Raw genomic sequence first — 16,353 nt, forward strand, 5'->3', positions numbered from 1 at the left:
CTTCCTCCTCTGTTCCATCCACGTAGAACCCTAGTTGCCATTGCCAAGGAAAAAAGAGAAAAAAAAAAAAGAGACAGAGAGAGTTTCAGCCATCATCCACAAAATTCAGCAGCACCCACCCCCGACTGCGTCAATTGGTATCAGTGCAAAAATCGTTTTTCCTTCATGAGTACCCGGAGTGGATGCCCCTACAACATGAAAAACAACTAGAGGGAGACATGGCCGAAGTCTTCTGGCAAATGGCATCCCTGAACCAAAAGATGGAGGCCCTTTGGATGCACATCCATTCCGGGCAGCACAACTTCGAGGATGATCAAGGCATCCATGGTGATGCTGAAAATTCAGATCCAGATAACCCCATTGCTGATGATCCTTTTCCTAGGGATCTTCCACCCCAACGCCCACCTAAAGGGCCCCGAACACTTGCACCGGCAAATCCTCGCATGGGGATGCACTACGGGAACCAATATAGGCAGCAACAATATGACGACTTCAATGATGGATCCAAACGAGTATGTGTTGATGTTTCCAATTATAGTGGTACCCTTGATCCAAATAATTTTCGGGATTGGTTGCTATCCCTCGATGATTACTTCGAGTGGCACAACATGTCCAACGAAAGAAAAGTTCATTTTGTGAAGATGAGACTCAAGGGTCAGGCACAAGTTTGATGGTACAACGTGGCATCGATTGGGAGGAGATGAAACTCAAGTTAAGGAAAAAGTTTCTTTTCCTTAATTATGAGAGACTATCTTCGAGGAGTTGCTAGAAATTCGTCAAGAAGGTTCTACCGTGGAGGACTACACCGCCCGCTTTAACAAGTTGACAATCCACAGCAACATCAGGGAGTCAGAACGTCAAACTTTAGCTCGGTACTGATTCGGGCTGAGGGAGGACATTCGAAGGGAGCTGTTGATGACTCACATCTTTAGGATGGAGGAAGCATTTCAGCTTGCCCTTCGTGTGGAGGCGTAGTAGCGGCAGAGGTGTCCTACTCCTATTCTTGTTGGACAGCGACCTCCGGAATGCAGCAACAAAAGCACCCCTTTCTCTTGAGGTACTTTTCCTTTTACATGATTCGAAACTTTAGCAACCATGGGTCCTAACCTAGAGCGGGGAGCTTCAAAGCCCGGCGACAAAGCCAAAAGCCCCATGCCACCAAGAAAAAATCACTCTGAATGTTACAAGTGCAATGGCTGCGGACACTTTTCGATCGTTTGCCCTACGAAGGACCAGCACTTCAGCTTAGTTTGTGAGGAGGATGAATTCGGTGAGCCCTCTAAAATTCTCCCTCAATCCGCTGATCCTAATGATAAGAAAAACACCATCGACGATGAGGAACCAGCGGAGGAACTCGAAGGTTCAGATCTACCCTCTTGTGTTGTTTGTCAAATTTTTACAGGTTCTAGGAAAGAGGAGAACGTGGAGGAGGATTGGCGACGAAGCAATATCTTCCATACTCGTGTGGAGCACAATGATAAGCCCATGAACCTCATCATTGACAACGGTAGCAGCATGAACATCATCGCCGACGACTTGTTTATAAGTTGAAGCTGAAACCAGAACCTCATCCTAAACCTTATCGAGCAAGTTGGATCGACGAATCCTTTATCCCTGTCAAAGAACGATGTTTGGTTTTCTTCTCTTTGGGCAAAGAGTTCCATTATGAAGTTTGGTGCGTTGTGCTGCCTATGAAGATGTGTCACATCCTTTTAGGCTGCCCATGGTTATTCGATCGAAGGGTAAAATATGATGGTCATACAAATTGTTACTCTTTGTATTTGGGCAAGAAGAAATTTGTAGTAAAACCCCTTAGGATATCTGATTTCAAACCTGAAAATCTTGTAAAGCAAAAGTCTTGTCAATGCGGCGATTTGAAGAAATCAGCCGTAATGTTGATGTAGTTTATGCACTAGTTTCTAGGGAGGTCGGGTCTGAAAGTTCAAAAACTGTTTCATCTGATTTCAAATCTATTTTAAATAATTTTTGTCAACCCTAAAGGATGAATTTTGATGATTACAAAATACTTGAGCTGATGTTGTGTACTAATTATGTTGGCTTAATTGTGAATTTTTATAAGTCAAGAAAAATCAGAAGAAATGAAGTACTGCAAAATTTTAAGTTCTTCGCAAACACTTCATTGGATATGTTCTAAAAGAAAAATGATCTTAATCTAATCCATGGAGATCAAAGATGAAGTCTAAAGTTTTCTGTTTGAAAAGCTTGAGCTAACCCCTAAGTAAAGAAGGACAAAGTTTGAGTTGATTCTGATATGTTTTATTCAAACAGCACAGTCAATGAGTCAACCCCCGCAAAACATGAGTCGACCCTTGTGTAGTTCAAATTAAACAGAAAGCTTTTACCGTCTGAGACAAAGTTTGAAGAGTCGATCCTTGTTCAAAATGAGTCGACCCCTGAAATTGAAGAGTCGACCCTTACGTTTGAAGAGTCGACCCTAGTTCAGTCTCAGCGTTAGCCAAAAATTATAGTATGAGTCGACACTTGTGTTTAAAGAGAAGACTCCTGAAGATGATGAGCCGACCCTTGTATTTAAAGAGGCGACTTCTGAAGAAGATGAGCCGACCCTTAAGATTGAAGAGTCGACGCTTTGAAGTTGTCACAGCTAGGGCCATCTCAATGTCTTGAAGTGCCGACCCAGAATAAGCATGAGTCGACCCCTGAGTTACATGAGTCGACCCCTGAGTTACATGAGTCGACCCCTGTACTGCTGGGACCACAACGGAAAGCTTGCAACAACTTTTGTCTTCTTTTGTAACAGAAAAGATTTCCATCAGAACAGAAAGAAAGAAATTCAAATCCTGCTGAGGAATTCGTCTATAAATTTGAGGGAACCTTAGAAGGAAAACAATAAGGAAGATAAAAAAATTCTGTCAAGAAAGAAAAGTTTCCACCAAGAAAAAGAGAAGAAAAAGCTTAACAGTTCCTCATCCTCACCGGCATTCATCTGAATCTTATTCCTGTGAGGAAATCAGTCGAAGCTTCTCATTGCCCCGAGAAGAGCTGCTGTTTGAGCACTGGGACACTCTTCCACAGCCAACTTCTTCATCGGCTTCAGTTTTCATTTTTATTGTTTCATTTTATATATTCTGAAGCTTTAAGTTTTCTGGTCACAGCATTCATTTATTTTGATTAACTGTTGCTGTAACAGTTTCATTCATTTGAAACTTGTAAAGGCTCTTCCAAGCCTTGATTGGAAGTTGCTGAATCGGAAGTATTCAGAAAGGAAAATAGTTTCTGGTTGATTTATCTGAAAATCAATTGGGTTGTTTGTGAGCCCGGAAAAACAAACAGTGTAAAGTTTTTGGTTGGTTTGTCTGAAAACCAACTGGGTTGTTTGTGAGTCCGAAAAACAAACGGGGATAGGTTTTCGGTTGGTTGCCTGGAAAAACCAAATGGATTTTTGATTGTGTGCCCGAAAAATAATCAGATTGTAATATGCTAGGTTATAATGAAATCTCAAGCTAGGCTTGGAGAGTGGACGTAGGTGCTAGGAGTGCACCGAACCACTATAAACCTTGGCATTTATGTGTGTGATTTATCTCTTCTTCCTCTGCATATTTCTGTTTGCTTTCATCATCTTAGCTACAGCTTTATTTGTGCAATCTTATTTCCGCTGCTGTTGAAAGATAACAGTAACTCATATTCTTCACACTTTAATTTTAAGAGACCCAATTCACCCCTCCTCTTGGGCGGCACCTCTGGGCAACAAGTGGTATCAGAGCCTGGTACTTACAGAAACTTTTTGATCTAACAATCAAGAGTTAGAGGTCATGGTAGCCACCATGGGATCCTCTATTGCCGAAGGGCAATCTACCAACAGACCACCTCTTTTCAATAGCACAAATTTTACTTATTGGAAAGCTCGTATGCATATTTTTATTTAAGCACTTGACTATGATTTATGGACTGTTATTGTCAATGGACCTCACACACCAACTACGATTATAGATGGCATCACCATATTCAAACCTGAGATTGAATGGGATGACCATGATAAAAGAATGGCTCAGCTGAATGCAAAAGCCATGAATGTTCTTTACTGTTCTTTAGATGTAAATGAGTTTAATCGTATATCTATTTACATGACTGTTAAAGAAATCTGTGATAAGTTGGAAGTTACACATGAAGGCACTAACCAGGTCAAAGAATCTAAAATCAGTATGCTAGTGCATAAATATGAATTATTTAAAATGAAAAATAGTGAATCTATAATTAAAATGTTTACTAGATTCACTGATATTATAAACGGGTTGAAAAGCCGTGGTAGATCTTACTCTAACAGTGATCTTGTTTGGAAAATTCTTAGATCTCTTCCTAGAGCATGGGAAGCAAAGGTCACTGCCATTCAAGAAGCCAAAGATCTCAACTCACTTCCACTGGAAGAACTGCTGGGATCTTGATTACAACAGTGAAGAAATGGCCCTGATTACAACAAGGTTCAGAAAATTCTTCAGAAGAAATAGAGAAAATTTCAAGAAAAGGCCTGTAATCAAGGGGGAGCAAAGCAAAGAAAATAACCATAAGGAGCAATATATTTGTTATGAGTGCAAAAAGCTTGGACACTTCAGAATAGACTGTCCTCTATTGAAAAAGGCTCCGAAAAGGTTAAGGAAGAAAGCTATGCTGGCTACTTGGAGTGATAGTGATGAATCTAGCTCTGGAGAAGAAGAACAGCAACAAGAAGCTGCAAATCTGTGTCTAATGGCACACAAAACTGAGGTATATTTAAATGCTGAATATGATTTCACTTTCGATGAACTTCAATATGTTTTTTCTGAGCTTATGATTGAATATAAAAAGCTTAGTTTAAAGAATAAGGAGCTAAAGATTAAGAACCAATCATTGGAAAAAGAAAATGCTCTGCTTTTGAAAAATAAGAAGGAACTGCATGAAGAAAATCAGAAGTTAGCTAAAGAAGTTGGAAAACTGAAACCTATAGTAGATAAATTCATCCTAAGCTCTGAGAAATTAAATCTAATTCTAGAAAGTCAGAAAGCTGTCTATAATAAAGCTGGTTTAGGATATAATCCTCGGAGAAAACAGAAATTATTGAAAAACATATTTGTGAAGCCAACTTATGTTCAACCGAAATCTACTCTGTTTAAGTTAGATAAACTAAAACAAGAATACACTGCATGCAATCCTAAAAGCCAAAAACCTGTAAGTAATGTTTCAATTAAGAAAATATGGGTTTCAAAGGGAACCATCATTGCTAACATTCAAGGTCCCAAGAAAGCTTGGGTACCAGAGATAAAGAATTAAATTTCTGTTTTGCAGGTGTGTCTAGCATCCCAAGCATCAAACAGAAAATGGTATTTCGACAGTGGGTACTCTAGACACATGGTAGGGGATGTGAGGATGATAGTGTTATTTCGATGATTAACACAACCATTGAGGGAATATCAAATTAATAAAACAGTTTAATGTGATACATCACTAATGAATACGACATCCTCGATACATTCATGATACATCAAGAGAATGAGATCAAGATGTCTTTCAATGATTAACAAAGAGATAAAATTTGTAGTAGAAAAGTGAAAGAAAACTCTTGAATCTAATTCAGCAAAGTTTCAAGTGAAATATACTCTTAAGGGCAAAACAGTAATTTTTATTGTTAAGGGTATGTAGCTCTATCATGGCATGCATTCAAAATTGCTTGAAATATGTTTCATTGTTTATATGAATTAGTCTAACCTTAAGATGCAGGAAAGTGTGGATTGAGTCGACCCCAGCTTAAGTGGAGTCGACCCTGGCACACCTTGGAACCATCTGGCACACTCCTGCAAAAATGGCACAGAAGAACAGTAAGTGGAGTCGACCCCGTGTATCTTTGAGTCAACCCCAGGAGAGGAGTTGACCCCAAGAGATGAGCCGACCCCAAAGAACCTTGAGTCGACCCCAGCTTCAAGCCTCAAGAAAACAACTCTCTGGAATTTACTGAGAGGGCCGACCCCAAATTTTCTTGAGCCGACCCCAGATGGAGCTGACCCCAAAAATACTTGAGTCGACCCCAATGGAGCCGACCCCAACTGAACATGAGTCGACCCTAAGCATATGTGCTCAAAACCACGTCTCTGGAATCCCTGAGAGGGTCGACCCCAATGGAACTTGAGTTGACCCCACTGTAGCATGGGTCGACCCCAAGAAAGGTTGAGTCGACCCTAGTGAAAACAGCCGAAAATGCAAGGTTCTGTGGTTCCTGAGAAGGCCGACCTCACTATAGCAGGGGTCGACCCCAGTGAAGTTTGAGTCGACCCTAGTGTGAGTTGGGTCGACCCCAAGTCTAATGAACAGTAAGTTTAGTCGACCCCAGGGAAGTTTGGGTCGACCCCAGCACGGGCAAGGTGTGATGAGAGCACAAAAGTGCGATCTATACATCACTTAAATTAGTATTATTGCTAACAAATAATGATAAAATTGCCGCATTAATATTATATTTTTGTGGGGTGCAGGTGATCGGAAATCAAAGCTAAAGTGCACATTGGGTTCAAAAAGATGCATCACTATAGGTGACCAGCCAACCGCATGGGACGACCCCAATTGCACACTAAAAGGAGGCCAAGTTCAGCGGTCCACTTCGTCGCAGCTTCATTTTCCCTTCCCAGCATCTCGTGCGACCCAGCTTCTCCCGAGTTCCAGCCACATCAGCTCCTACATGTTCCAACCGATTCCACGCGTTCATCCAGTCCATTCCGCATCCGTTTGCGAATCTCCCAAGCCCAAGCATCCCGTGAAGCTTCTGAGTCCACACTCTTTCCTTCGGATCTCCAACGTTCTGGATTGATCCCAAGCGTCAATCCGCATCTCAGCACCCAGTAAAGATCCGACTTCATTCCAGCGATCCGTCCGTGCCTCCTTCCGATTCGTCCGCATCCCAGCTCTTCTCGGATTTCCTTCCTCCCAAGCTTCCACGTTCACAGAGCATCCCAACTTCCGTCGGTGATCCAGCTTCCAGATCTTAGATCCACGCGTCTTCCAGATTCGTTCCTAGATCTCTCCCTGCGTCCCGACTTCAGCCATCTGAGATCGCATCCAGAATCCCAGCATCCCGAGCTCGTGATCCAGCCGTCCGTGGCGATTCTCCCGCGTCTAATTCCCTGCAATCGTCCGTTTCCGCACCTCAAACTTCTTCCGCGACCCCAGCATCCCGCGAAGCTCCCAGCGTCCGCGTGCATCCCGCGAAGATCGCGATCCATCCACGTCCGAGCTTCTCGCGTCCGGGATACTCGGCATCTCCATGTATTCCGGGAGATCAGGGACTCATCGCATTCTATATGAGGAGGGCCCTCTCGGCTGTGAAAAAAAGGAGAGTTCATTCGGTGAAAACAGGGCCTCATCTCTCATTCTTTCCCATTGAAAAAAAAACAGAGCTGCCATCCGAAAAGAAAAAGGAAACAGGGGAGGCCCTGTTTCCGAAAAGAAAAGAAAAAAAAAGGGGAAAGAAAGAAAATGAAAGAGGGATTAAAGTTTTCAATGAGTGGCTAAAGTCCTAGGGAGGGAGATGGATGAACCTTTGATGTATTACTCTTTGAAGTAAACTCTAAACTTTTGCCTTGAATGAATTATATTTACTGATATGTTTTTGATCCATGCATAGTTATTTCGTAGATAGTTCTTAAATGGATTATGATTATTGATATATGGATTGCTTTAGTATTTGATTCGTCGTAGACATAGAAAGCACGACGAATGCTTAGAAATTGAGTTCATATGTTCATGAAACATATACCATGATTAGATCTATCCTACATTAAATCTTAAATCAAGAACCATAGAGTTTATTCCTTGGATGCAATATCATCAAGGGGGATTCCAGATCCCTACCATTTTTATTTCATTGAATTGTGTTTATTATTCTCTGCATTTTAATTTCTGAAAATCAAAATATAATTTTAATCCACAAATTTATTGAATTAATTAATCTAAAATTATATTAAATAATCTCATATACATTTCGTTTCCTGAGGATTCGACCTCGGACTCCCGAGAATTTACTACTTGTGTGATTCTCCTGCACTTGGGAGAACAATTTTATTTTTGCATCAAGTTTTTGGCGCCGTTGCCGGAGAACGGCTGATTTATTAGTATATTTTTAGAGTTAATTTTTAGTTGATTTGTTAGTATTTTTCTTTTGAAAAAAAAAACAATTTGAATCTTTATTGCTGTTTTTTTATTCCCTACACAGTCTGCATCAAACTCTGATATCTAAGTCATCCACCGTCTGATTGCACTCAAATTTCGTCGGCTGCTGTAGGACACATGTTTCTTTCATCTGAACGGTCTGATTGACATTCTGATACCTTTACGACCATTATATTAATCTGAAACCTTGCTGCTATCTGTTGTGAATTTTCTGTGTTTAAATTTTTTTTTAGAATCAGAATTTTATTATTATCATATCTCATTAACCCTTGTTGCTAGTTGAAAATTGATAAGAACTTTAAGAAAAGATCAAGGGTGATCATTAAAAGAATAAATAAATAAATAAACTCTGAAACTTTGTATGCTAGGGTGGAATAGGGACGACACCGGTCGATTAAGTCGTACAACTTTAGATCATCCCTTAGGACACATCCTTGAAATTCCTTCGCAGTATCTCATACCTTTTGAGATGGCAAATTTTCCTGATGATGTAGGAAGTCACCATGGTGATGAAGGTAGACCTCCAGTTATGACACTTCGACAATATTTATACCCTACTAGGACTAGTCAACCTTCATGCATGATTATTCCTGAAAATGTTGGACACTTTGAAATCAAACCAGGGGTAATTCAATTGCTGCCAAAGTATCATGGAATGGAATCCGAGAACCCTTATCTTCATCTTAAGGATTTTGAGGAAATTAGCATCACATTTAGAGTGCCAAATGTATCAGAAGATGTCCTTAAATTGACCTTGTTTCCTTTTTCTTTAAAGGATAAAGCCAAAACATGGCTGAACTCCTTGAGACCTAGATCGCTAGGAACATGGCATGATATACAAAGAGAATTCTTGAAAAAATTCTTTCCCGCATAAAGGACTAATTTTTTGAAAAGGCACATTAGTAATTTCCAACAAAAAGACCATGAAACATTTTATGAATGCTGGGAGAGATTTAAAGATTTGCTACTCTCTTGTCCTCATCATGGGTTTGAAACATGGAGAACCATTAGTTTCTTTTAGGAGGGATTGTCCCCACAGTTGAAACAATTTATAGAGACTATGTGCAATGGTCTATTTTTGGAAAAGCAACCCGATGAGGCATGGGACTATTTAGACTCTCTCGCAGAGACTGCACAATTATGGGATACAGGGGATAGAATGAATAAACCTTTGCCTAAACCTACTAACATTGGACATGGGGGCCTTTACAACCTTAATACTCAGGATGATATTCAGGCTAAAATGGCAGCCCTTACTAGGAAGGTAGAGGAAATTGAACTTAGAAGGATTGAACCCGTTAAGACCGTAGAACATAACAGCGAGTGTTGTAGGATTTGCGAGATTCCTGGCCATCTCACCACTGATTGCCCCACAATACCCGCATTCAAGGAAGTCTTGCATGATCAGGCCAATGTTATGAATTCCTATCAAAAATCTTTTAATAATCCTTTTTTGGGTACTTACAACCCTGGATGGAAGAACCATCCAAATTTCAGGTGGAGGAATGACCAACCTCAACAAGTATATAACCCAACTCCTCCACCACCGCAACCTCATTATGCACACGCACCCCCTCAAAAATCCAGTCTCGAAGAAACTTTGCAATCTTTCATGCAAGATCAAGCTAAAATCAATGATGAATTAAGAAATCAACTGACAACGCTGACCACTGTTTTAAGTGCTCAAGAGAAAGGTAAGCTACCAGCTCAACCACAACCTAATCCTCAAGTCTATGGCGGTAGCAATGCATCATCTTCAACTTTGCATAAAGAACAAGCGAAGAGTATAATAACTTTGCGAAGTGGAAAGATTATTGACCGACCAGTCCCAGAACAAACACAAGTCATACCTGATTCTGACCCTCCCAAGACAAAAGAAAAGGATAATGAAGAAACTGAAGCACCAACATCTACTGAAAAAATTGAATGTCCTTTTCCTGCACCATTTCCACAAAGATTAAAGCCCTTGCAAAAGCTTGAACCAAACTCTGAACTTCTTGAGCTTTTTAAGCAAGTAAAAATCAATGTACCTCTTCTTGATGCAATAAAACAAGTGCCTTCCTATGCAAAATTTTTAAAAGATTTGTGCACTGTTAAGCGTCGTTTAAATGTCAAGAAGAAGGCATTTCTGGCTGAAAATGTGAGTGCAATTTTACAGCATAACATTCTTCCTAAATATAAGGATCCAGGTTGCCCAACTATCTCGTGCATCATTGGCAATTTTAGGATTGAGCGAGCATTGCTAGATTTAGGGGCGAGTGTGAACTTGTTGCCATATACGGTATATGAGCAACTCGGTTTGGGCGAGTTGAAGCCAACAACTGTCACCTTACAATTAGCTGACAGGTCAGTTAAGGTCCCTAGAGGAATTATCGAAGATGTGTTGGTCCAAGTAGACAAGTTCTATTTTCCTGTTGACTTTATCGTACTGGACACACATCCGGCTTCCAATTCACCATCTCAGATTCCGGTCATCTTAGGACGCCCATTTCTTGCAACTTCTAATGCATTGATCAATTGTAGGAATGGTGTCATGAAGCTTTCTTTTGGCAACATGACCTTAGAACTGAACGTCTTTAGTATAGGTAAACAACCCAGTGATCATGAAGAAAGTAAAGAAGTTGAATGGGTTGAAACTATTGCGGAAGAATATTTGTTAAAAGAAACATTTACTGAATCGGCCGATAATGGTTTAATAGATTGGTGCTCTGAAGGTACTGCTAATGATGTGGTCCCACCTATTTTAGATAATTCGGATGTCATGATGGTCAATGGGTGGAGACCGAGAATAGAGGAATTTGAACAGTTGCCACCTCGAAAAGGAAAGATAGTACCATCCCATGAACAAACACCTAAGCTCGAGTTGAAACCTTTACCGAAGGAACTCAAGTATGCCTTTCTTGGACCCGAGGACACATTTCCTATAATCATCTCATCTGATCTTGATCATGCTCAAGAAAGAAAATTACTTGATGTTCTAAAGAATCATAAAGGAGCTTTAGGGTGGTCTATTGCCGACTTGAAGGGGATTAGCCCTTTAATTTGCACGCACCGGATATATTTGAAGGACAATGCCAAAACCACAAGGCAAATGCAACGCAGGTTGAATCCTACGATGAGAGATGTGGTTAAAGCAGAAGTCCTCAAGTTGCTTGACGTGGGTATTATTTACCCAATTTCTGACAGCAAGTGGGTGAGTCCTACTCAAGTCGTTCCCAAGAAAGCGGGTCTAACGGTAGTCAAAAATGAGCCAGGTGAACTAGTTCCAACTCGTGTTCCGACGAGTTGGCGCATGTGTGTTGACTACCGAAAATTGAATTTGGTCACTAGGAAAGATCACTTTCTCCTACCCTTCCTAGACCAAGTTTTAGAAAGAGTTGCAGGACACAATTTCTATTGTTTTCTCGATGGCTATTCCGGATACTACCAAATCGAGATTTCACCAGAAGATCAAGAGAAGACTACTTTTACTTGTCCTTTTGGCACATTTGCTTTCCGTCGGATGCCATTCGGGTTGTGTAATGCACCTGCAACATTCCAAAGATGCATTCCGGATCATGAGATACAAAGTGTACTCTCTTTTTGTCATGCCAGTGCTTGCGGAGGACACTTTGCATCTAAAAAAACGGCAGCTAAGGTGTTGCAATGTGGTTTTTATTGGCCTACACTATTTAAAGATGTCCACGAGTTCTGTAGGACATGTGACCCATGTCAACGTATTGGAAGTCTAACTCATGAGCAAATGATGCCTCTTCAGCCCATTACTGCTATTGAAATTTTTGACATGTGGGGCATCGATTTTATGGGCCCATTTCTACCGTCTTTTGGATATGAGTATATTTTAGTTGGTGTTGAGTATGTGTCAAAATGGGTAGAAGCTGTTGCCTGTAGAACTAATGATCACAAACCTGCTTTGAAATTTCTAAAAGAAAATATTTTTTCACGATTTGGGATGCCCAAGGTTATAATTAGTGATGGGGGAAAACATTTCTGTAATAAGCCTTTTGAGATCCTATTACGAAAATACGGTATCACTCATAGAATTGCAACTCCTTATCACCCGCAGACTAGTGGCCAAGTAGAGCTAGCCAATCGGGAGATTAAACGAATTTTAGAGAAAACGGTGAATCCATCACGCAAAGACTGGTCTTTAAAACTTTCTGATGCATTGTGGGCTTATCGTACTGCTTATAAAACTATTCTTGGTATGTCCCCGTATCGGCTAGTCTATGGAAAAACATGTCATCTACCTGTTGAAATAGAGCATAAATCGTATTGGGCCATTAGAAAATTAAACTTTGAACTGTCAGATGCTGGTTTCGCTAGAAAATTACAATTAAGTGAATTGAATGAAATTCGTCGGGATGCGTATGACAATACTAGACTTTGTAAAGAACGAATGAAAATTAGGCATGATAACTCAATTCTAAGAAAATCTTTTGAGCCTGCACAAAAAGTTCTTTTGTATGACTCTCGCTTACATCTGTTTCCTGGAAAGTTACGATCAAGATGGACAGGTCCTTTCATTGTAAAAACTGTTTTTCCACACGGGGCAATTGAAATTGAGAATCCACAGGATGGCAAAATTTTTAAGGTTAATGGATACAGATTAAAACCTTTTCTTGAAAATTTTGCAGATGAAGAGGACTCCTTTTCCTTGGGAGAGCCTTCTTATGACTGAACATGAAGGCCAAGGTATGTGTATATTAGTTAGAATTATTATTTTTTTTATTTCTAGTTTTCTTCTTATTTTGTAGGTCTTCTTTTCTGGAAATCAACAGCTCAAGGTATTCTTCTTCTCTCTATTATTTTCTCTATTGTCTCTCATATATAGTTTTCTTGCATTTTTTTACATTGAGGACAATGCAATGTTTAAGTTGGGGGGAGGGAAATATTTTGATCAAAAAAAAAAAAAAAACTTGTTTTTGCATTTGATTTATTCTATTACTTTCTTTTCTGAGCAAATGCACATGTATTTTCATATTGAGTGTGTACAACTATTAAGGCAAGGAACACATGCATACTATGACTGATCAGAGACCTATTATTAGATCCCCACACGTGTACTTAATGACAATAGGAAGGCCTCAGGAGTTCATATTTGTTAACTGCATTTTTGTTAGCCTTATCCATAAAAGAAGTATGAGTATCCTTGTTCGTACCATAAGGTTCAGGATTTGGTTTTCACATAAAGATAGAGGTTGAATATCCCGACTAGATTACTTAGGTGCCTTATGATCCGACTTTGGTTGACCTATTGTCACGATGCAGTCACATATATAATAAAAATATTTATATGGTTCAGTCTATCATTTCTTTTCTTGCATAATTATTATTCAAAAAAAAAAAACTTATGATGACAAGTCTGGCCTCGTGGCGTAGTCTGGTTCGAGTAATTAAGTCCGAGGGGTGTTTCACCTAATGTCTTGAGCCAACTGGATCGGGGGTCATTGACTGAAAGCTCGCTACATGGACCTTACTAGAGCCTAATGGGGTTGGATAGCTGTAGTTGTCATGTGTATTGAAAAAAAAAAAAATGAAATAAAAATAAGCATGAATGAGTTGGTTAGGCTGAACCTAGTGACATGTGGTAATGGCTGGTTTGACTCCATTGTATTGGACCTCTGTGTACCCGGGTTGTTTAGTTGAGATTGATAGCTCTTTCTTTACATGCGAACCATTCTTGACAAATTTAGACAACATGTGATATTCTGAAAATTTGATGGATCATGTTCTAATAAATTGTAGAAAATACTTTTGAACTTGAGTAGTGCACCTAAAACTCAGGCGGTGCCCTGTTGTGGTGGAGGTATTAGTACTCTGAGAAAGTCATGCGATTTGATGCACACTACACTTTTATATTTCCTTGCTTTGACAGTTGCCATACTTGAAAATATATATCGATTAATTACATGTGTATTAGCTTAGAATTTATTTCACATTTTTTTATTATGATCTCATGTCATGTTATATCATGTATGATGTTTGTGGGTAACATCTCTGAAAATCCTCACGAGACAACACTCGTCCACTAGGGTAACCTAGGGGTTTAACGGCTTGTTGCACGTGCTAAGTGCAATCGTGATTCCTACGAAAGTGAGTACATATCTTAGTTTTATATCTTTAGCTTGAATAAAAAGTCATAGGTTAAACCAGACCTTTTGCACTCTCATTCTATTATCTGCTCATTAATTGCTAGAGACTAGCAATAAGCTAGTTGGGGGGTGTGATGAGAGCACAAAAGTGCGATCTATACATCACTTAAATTAGTATTATTGCTAACAAATAATGATAAAATTGCCGCATTAATATTATATTTTTGTGGGGTGCAGGTGATCGGAAATCAAAGCTAAAATGCACATTGGGTTCAAAAAGATGCATCACTATAGGTGACCAGCCAACCGCATGGGACGACCCCAATTGCACACTAAAAGGAGGCCAAGTTCAGCGGTCCACTTCGTCGCAGCTTCATTTTCCCTTCCCAGCATCTCGTGCGACCCAGCTTCTCCCAAGTTCCAGCCACATCAGCTCCTACATGTTCCAACCGATTCCACGCGTTCATCCAGTCCATTCCGCATCCGTTTGCGAATCTCCCAAGCCCAAGCATCCCGTGAAGCTTCTGAGTCCACACTCTTTCCTTCGGATCTCCAACGTTCTGGATTGATCCCAAGCGTCAATCTGCATCTTAGCACCCAGCAAAGATCTGACTTCATTCCAGCGATCCGTCCGTGCCTCCTTCCGATTCGTCCGCATCCCAGCTCTTCTCGGATTTCCTTCCTCCCAAGCTTCCACGTTCACAGAGCATCCCAACTTCCGTCGGTGATCCAGCTTCCAGATCTTAGATCCACGCGTCTTCCAGATTCGTTCCTAGATCGCTCCCTGCGTCCCGACTTCAGCCATCTGAGATCGCATCCAGAATCCCAGCATCCCGAGCTCGTGATCCAGCCGTCCGTGGCGATTCTCCCGCGTCTAATTCCCTGCAATCGTCCGTTTCCGCACCTCAAACTTCTTCCGCGACCCCAGCATCCCGCGAAGCTCCCAGCGTCCGCGTGCATCCCGCGAAGATCGCGATCCATCCACGTCCGAGCTTCTCACGTCCGGGATACTCGGCATCTCCACGTATTCCGGGAGATCAGGGACTCATCGCATTCTATATGAGGAGGGCCCTCTCGGCTGTGAAAAAAAGGAGAGTTCATTCGGTGAAAACAGGGCCTCATCTCTCATTCTTTCCCATTGAAAAAAAAACAGAGCTGCCATCCGAAAAGAAAAAGGAAACAGGGGAGGCCCTGTTTCCGAAAAGAAAAGAAAAAAAAAGGGGAAAGAAAGAAAATGAAAGAGGGATTAAAGTTTTCAATGAGTGGCTAAAGTCCTAGGGAGGGAGATGGATGAACCTTTGATGTATTGCTCTTTGAAGTAAACTCTAAACTTTTGCCTTGAATGAATTATATTTACTGATATGTTTTTGATCCATGCATAGTTATTTCGTAGATAGTTCTTAAATGGATTATGATTATTGATATATGGATTGCTTTAGTATTTGATTCGTCGTAGACGTAGAAAGCACGACGAATGCTTAGAAATTGAGTTCATATGTTCATGAAACATATACCATGATTAGATCTATCCTACATTAAATCTTAAATCAAGAACCATAGAGTTTATTCCTTGGATGCAATATCATCAAGGGGGATTCCAGATCCCTACCATTTTTATTTCATTGAATTGTGTTTATTATTCTTTGCATTTTAATTTCTGAAAATCAAAATATAATTTTAATCCACAAATTTATTGAATTAATTAATCTAAAATTATATTAAATAATCTCATATACATTTCGTTCCCTGAGGATTCGACCTTGGACTCCCGAGAATTTACTACTTGTGCGATTATCCTGCACTTGGGAGAACAATTTTATTTTTGCATCAGGCAAGGGCATAACGGCTAGTTCTGCAGAAGTGCTTTTTGACCTCCCAACGGCTAGTAACGGCTAGTTTTTCAAATCTAACCAATGGGGAGTGACCAATAGAGGTGGGCAAGTATTTAAAGTGACACTATTTATCAGAGGAAGTATCTTTTGCCAAGAAATTAATAGTTCATTCAAATCAAAGCAAGCCCTAGCATCCTTCATCAAGGTTCTTCATTCAAGTCTCAAAAGGGAGGTGGTTGAACAATCTGAGTGTGCATTCA

General features: G+C 40.3%; 1 pseudogene; it reads right to left on the reverse strand.

Annotated features, from left to right (window-relative positions):
* Positions 1 to 9,058: 9,058 nt before the first annotated feature.
* Positions 9,059 to 9,156, reverse strand: LOC120108695 (annotated as a pseudogene).
* Between the last annotated feature and the right edge of the window lie 7,197 nt (positions 9,157 to 16,353).

The sequence above is a fragment of the Phoenix dactylifera genome, unplaced genomic scaffold (assembly GCF_009389715.1).
Source record: "Phoenix dactylifera cultivar Barhee BC4 unplaced genomic scaffold, palm_55x_up_171113_PBpolish2nd_filt_p 001494F, whole genome shotgun sequence".
Taxonomy (NCBI): domain Eukaryota; kingdom Viridiplantae; phylum Streptophyta; class Magnoliopsida; order Arecales; family Arecaceae; genus Phoenix; species Phoenix dactylifera.